Source organism: Lipophrys pholis, assembly GCF_963383615.2.
Source record: "Lipophrys pholis genome assembly, chromosome: 14".
Lineage (NCBI taxonomy): Eukaryota > Metazoa > Chordata > Actinopteri > Blenniiformes > Blenniidae > Lipophrys > Lipophrys pholis.
In genome coordinates, this window is record NC_137633.1 from 25,055,617 (window position 1) to 25,062,118 (window position 6,502).

The window sequence follows — 6,502 nt, forward strand, 5'->3', positions numbered from 1 at the left end:
CAACGAGGTGCAGATTCTCTTCTCGGTAAAGAGGAGAGGAGGAGATTCACCAGGAGCTTTACGCTGCTGTTTACAATGAGAAAGTTTATGCTGTGTCACAGAGAACGAGCCTCAGGGCTTTACTCGGATGGCCGTGGAGCGGGTGAAGCCAGCCACTGCCGGCCGCTTCCGCTTTCTTCGCCCAACACGTACCCTGTGGCCCCGCCCCGCTCCGGCACGTACTGCGTGGTGGGACCATAGCTGATTAGGCTTTGTGAAGCGTTGCAGCACGTGACCCAAACTGTGTCGATACTGTGTCACTGTGTCCCTCAATACTGACACCTGCTGGATCTTAAAAATCATTGCAGGAAAGTACTGGGTGCGTCTGAATTGTCGATCTTAACTCCTTAACTATCAACTTTTCCTGAACCCCGGAAGTGTTTTGTGTGGCGGCCATGATAAGGACTGTCCGAATTCTCAATAAGCAAAGGAAAGGAGGCCCGATGCTTCCTTTAGAGCCTCCTTTAGCTTAGGAACCACTGATGCATCCTTTCGCAAAGGAGGCGAGCTCATGTTCCCCCACAATTCCTTGTGGCGACAACATTTAAAGGGACCCACCCATCCAAGCGTTCAGGGAAACTCACGATGTCGGAAAAAAGGAGCAGATCATGTAAGTTACCAAAGCAATAATCTGCCTTGAACCACTTCAAATCATATAAAACCCAAATTAACTTTTTGTAGTCCATTTTCGGAAACTTATTGTTCTTTCCCCACCATGGCAGACGTCACTAAGGGAAAGTGCTATCCAACTGCCACACCACCGTGATCACCTTTCACTAACTCCTTTAGGAAGCCTCCTAACTCCTTTCACTAACTCCTTTAGGAAGCCTCCTAACACCTTTCACTAACTCCTTTAGGAAGCCTCCTAACACCTTTCCTTAACTCCTTTAGGAAGTCTCCTAACACCTTTCACTAACTCCTTTAGGAAGCCTCCTAACACCTTTCACTAACACCTTTCACTAACTCCTTTAGGAAGCCTCCTAACTCCTTTCACTAACTCCTTTAGGAAGCCTCCTAACACCTTTCACTAACTCCTTTAGGAAGCCTCCTAACACCTTTCACTAACACCTTTCACTAACTCCTTTAGGAAGCCTCCTACCTCCTTTCACTAACTCCTTTAGGACGCCTCCTAACACCTTTCCTTAACTCCTTTAGGAAGCCTCCTAACACCTTTCCTTAACCCCGTGACATCATCCACCGGGTTAAGGTAAAGTCGATAGTCAAGGAGTTAAGAGGGACAATTCGGATGTACCCTCTGATTCAATGACGTAGTATATTCATTATTATTTAAGTTATAGTATTTTTTATTGTATATATATATTTATCTAAGATCAAAATACCTTTCATATATTTAAATAATGAAGTGATGTTGCTTATGTACTTGTTTTTGGGGCATGGAGGTTTGTTTTTTTACACAAATTATATTTAAAAAAAAAAGTTGTACGTATTTCTGACTGTGTGTCAATTTGAAGCATTATGCTGCAGTGCATGATATAGTATTTTCATCATGGGGATGACCTTTGAGTGGAAACTCATCAACTCTAAGGGGACTTCTATCTGTTTTTAATGAGGCAACAGACACACCCACTGGCTCCTTCTCATCCTTCAGCCTTGCGAGGATTTGATATGTGCTGTTCCGGCGTGTTGGTACCTTATTGATAAGTTTCACAGTGGTTTTGTTCCATCTGTACTGAAGAGTTTTAGGGCCACTGAAGAAAAAAAAAAATTCGGAGGCTAAAAAAAAACAAAAAACCTTCGTGGCCCCAGAAAACGTCGAAAATCAAAGTCGAGATTTTTTTTTTTCCACGGAGAGACGTCTATCCATCCCTCATCATTTGCCCGTAGATGTAAACCACATTAAATCACTTAATTCTGACTGTATCGGGTTGCTTACTGCTTATGGACATGTGATTTTACACAGGATTTCCTTGATTAATAAGAACACATTTAAATAAGCAGCCCGGGATCCGTGCCTTTGTCCTTCGTACTCGACGAACTTCCGCGACGGAACAACGCAGCAGGCTGCTCTGACTCTTACAGTCCTGATACTGATGATAACTGCACCGTGTTTATGAGCTACACTCTGTCCTGAAGCATCTTTTCATCACTTCATTAAACCGCCTGATAAGCATTTTGAGGAAGCAGTCACACGCGCTGGCATGTGGATGGACGGACTTTTTTTTCCACCGTGAAAAAAAAAAAATCTCGACTTTGATTTTCGACTTTTTCTGGGGCCACTAAGGTTTTTTTTTTTTTTTTTTACCTCCGAAAAAAAAATCTCGACTTTGATTTTCGACTTTTTTTGAGGCCACCAAGGGTTTTTTTTTATTTTGCCTCCGAATTTTTTTTTTTCTTCAGTGGCCCTAAAACTCTTCCGTACATCTGTTGCTGCATTTGAGCAAACTTCTTTTTGGCTGAGGTGCTTGATCTGAAGTTATGTTTTTCCTAGATTTGTGTCTGATATGGTATAAGTGGAGGGATATAATCAGTTGATTTCTTTACTACTACATTTATAGTGTGTGCAATGCAAACTGAATGCCAAATTTGGTAACTTTTTTTCAGAATTAATCATGTGTGGTACTGCATTGGTCACAAGACACTTTATTATGGCCAGTCCGAAAAATTTTACCAAGTTAAACCAAAATAAAATCCATATATTCAAATTAAATATTTAATTAATTAAATGCAACTAATTAAATTAACTACTTCTCTAAATATTTTCGATATAAACCTTCCTGGATGGCAAAGCATATGATGGTTCAAGGACCTAAAGCAGTTTCCTGAACCCCTCACTTTCAACTATGCTGAGGGGTTCAGCCCTTGATGATGAAATTCAGAACTCCCCTGTTCCACGCTGAAAGCTTGATGATCAAAAATGAAATAATGAAAAAAGAATATGTATTTCATTGTTAATAAAGCGACCATGACTAAGTTGTAAAATATATACCTGTGTTTATTGTATTCGTATATTTCTCATTTTCTTGCCTGGCCCTGTAGTGCCTCAGCATTGAGGAGGGGCTTTTATTTTTGTTTACGTTTAATTGAACAAATGCAAGATTTAACCTGCAGAAAAACAAAATTTATAATTTCAACTAATAATAATAATAATAATAATAACAATGGCTTGGATTTATATAGCGCTTTTTTTCGAGCTGACTCAAAGCACGTACAGAGACCATTATACATTCACACCAGTCCCACCAGTGATGGTAAGCTACGTAGTGGCCACTGCTGCCCTGGGGCTGCTGACAGAGGCGTGGCTGCCATTTTGCGCCAACGGCCCCTCCGACCACCACCAACATTCATGCACGATTCATACGAGGCAATGTGGGTAAAGTGCCTTGCCCAAGGACACAACGACAATCGCCCCTAACTAACTAAGAGTCATGTAGGGATTTCCTACCTCATAAGGATCACGTGGTACCATTTATGTTGTGAGTTCAGGCACGGGGCAACATTTATGTAAGGTTCTGGCGGTTTGGCTATTAATAATGACTAATTATTATCAAAGATAGTTATTAACTTCTGCGCAGATGTGGTTTCCCCTGTTAAGACTGTCCGCTGTTACCCGAACAATAAGCCATGGGTAACGCGGGAAGTCAAAGCTGTCCTCAACAAGAAGAAGGCTGTCTTCAGGAGCAAAGATAGGGAGGCCATGAAGGCAGGACAAAGGCAGGTGAAACACTATGTGAGGGAAGCTAAGGACAGCTATAGGAGAAAGGTGGAGCAGAAGCTGAGGGAGAACAACATGAGGGAGGTCTGGGAAGGTGCGAGGATCATCACAGGCCACAACAGCAAGACCAGAGTTGGGGGGGGACAATGGAGAGGGCGAACGAACCGAATGACTTCTTCAACAGGTTCAACCAATCAAACTTCTCTCCTCCCAAAATGGAGATGACCTACATCCCTCCCAAAGAGGGTTCTTTTGCCCCCCCCCCAAAGAGTACACCATCCATCCATCCATCTTCTCCCACTTATCTGTTTCACAGGGGTGGCAGTCTGAGCACTGTCACCCAGATCACATTGCACTGATTTAAGAACCTTTCCTGCAGGTGGTGAGCCCACGGGAAGGTGGCGCCCAGCGCGGGACACAAACCCATTACCTTGAGATTATGAGTCTCATGCTCTACCAACTGAGCTGGCCGGGGGTGCAAGAGCACACCAGTAACCTGTAAAACTGCTTAGAACTCAGGTCGCCCACCACGGGGAACGCCAGTATTATAAAATATATCAAAGGATATCTGATAAACTTAAGTAGCCCAAGAACCTGTTCTTATTCTTATATAAACTTATGAACATTATAAACAATCAGATATGTACACAATAGAAATATACAAATGATTATTTTTTTTATTTATTTATTTTTTCCTGACAAAGAAAGTTAAAGGAAACAATTACCCTCAGGAGCACAAACATTCACCTGGAGTGTGTTCAGAGTCATGGATCCATTGACATAATGTAGGATAACTTTACTCAGCCGGCATGTTGACCGTCACAGGCAGGCAGGATATGATTCTTGACGTAGTCCTTGGCCGCTCCTGGGTCGGTAAACATATCCTCTCCCAGGGGAGAGGTGATCCTCAGCCTCGCCGAGTAAAGCATCCAATATCTCACGCCCCGACAGCCCCGCAGTAGATCTTTCACTTTTTGAAAGGCCCCTCTTTTCTTTGCCACTGCAGGCGGCAGATCACTAAAGATCAGAATTTTGTCACCAATATAAGTGAGGGGGCTGTTCTGTGCTGCCTTACGGAGGACTTCCACCTTTTCTTGAAAATAGTGAAATTGGACAATGAACGGCCTGGGCCGCTGGCCTCTCACAGGGACCGGCTGCAGACTGCGATGCGCCCGGTCCAGCGTCGGTGCGACATCCAGGCCTAAAACCTCTTGGAGTAGCTTAGCTACAGAAGCTACAGGCCTCAAATTTCTCATTCACTCCGAGTATACCGACGTTACACCTGCGCTGTCTCCCCTCTAGGTCCTCGGTCTTCTCGGTGAGGGCTATCACGATATCTTTCAAGTGGTTAACTTGCCCCTCTAAGTCCACAACTCTGTCGGAGTACGTGTTTGTAGCATCCTCCAAGCTAGTGAGCCAGCCTTGGCGGTCTTTGAGGCTAGCAGCCAACAGATCAATCTTGGCACAAAACTCCACCCGGACACCATCAATCTGGGATGTGAAATCACTACGAAGCGACTCTATCACATCGTTGAGGGCTTGGCACTTGTTTTCAACTTTTGGTTTCCAGCGTAGTTATCCTATCGACAACCGTCTTCTCCGAATTAGCTATAGCCGCCATTAGCGGAGCTGTGTCTGGAGATGTAGCATTGCTATCGGAAGCTCTAGCTGCTTCGGTCTTTCGGCCTTTTGAGCCGGACGTGACAGATAACAATCGATCCAGTTAGTGCCCCCACTTACAGTCGTCTCTTGGCTGGCGACAGGTTGTGCTTTAGTGCAAGATAGCTCAGTAATTAAAAGTAAAAATAGCGTATCCCCACAGAACGACTCCACCACACGCCTTTACATGTCAATGCTCAAGCCACCTTTATTTATCCCTTTTGGTGGAAATGTCTTTTTCAAGTTGGATAGGCAGCCACACAGAGGGGAATCTCAGGCTCTTTGTCTTCATTCCTCTTTCCTTCCTCTTTGTGCCACCATGTCGACAGGATTTTCAGTTTTTTGGCGTTCTGCTGAAATCTAGGGGAGAGGTGTAGTCAGACGTTGTCGCACTGGTTTCCATCCTCATTGTGTTCTGGTGATCTTACCTTCATGCTTTTTGAGTTACAGTCTCCTTTTCTTGGAGAAAGATGGCATCCACTGCTCTTTACTTTTATATTTCCTCTTTCTCCCACACAAGATATTCTCTTTTGGCGGTGCGGTGAATTCTAAAAAACAAAACTTTGTTTGAGTAAACCAATGCTGGTTAAACAGTGTCACTATCTATCTAACTATCTGTTAACTAAAGCCCATCCAAGTGATCAAGTCATTTAATCTTTCAATGATGTTCCTAGGAGCTTGTCTTACCGACATGTTTTCCAGTGGGATGGTTAAATCTGGTCTTTTTCCTGGGGTTAAAGGTGCAGTCTTTGTTTTGAAACAAAGATGTTTTACAAGAAATTTTACAAACCTTCAAAAGATCAGCCAGTCTGGTGTGCAGGCCCTGAGTAGCACCACCTGGTGCCGGAAGAGAGGAATGACAGCTCCAGAAGACAGTAGAAATAAGAAAGTACTCAACTTTCTCGGATCAAACAGAGTTAAAAGAGAGACAGCAAATAGTACCTTTAATGTCCAACCCTGGGGCCTTGACTGTCTTTCCTCAAAGAAATTTGGAGTATTTAAGCCGACCTTTAACACGTCGTCTCGTGGCCATCCAACAGTGGATATGATGCGTCGCATCTGTGGAGTCAACACAGCGTTGGAGCATACTTTCAAAAAGACACATGAATATTGCTTGAAGCATTTTGTACT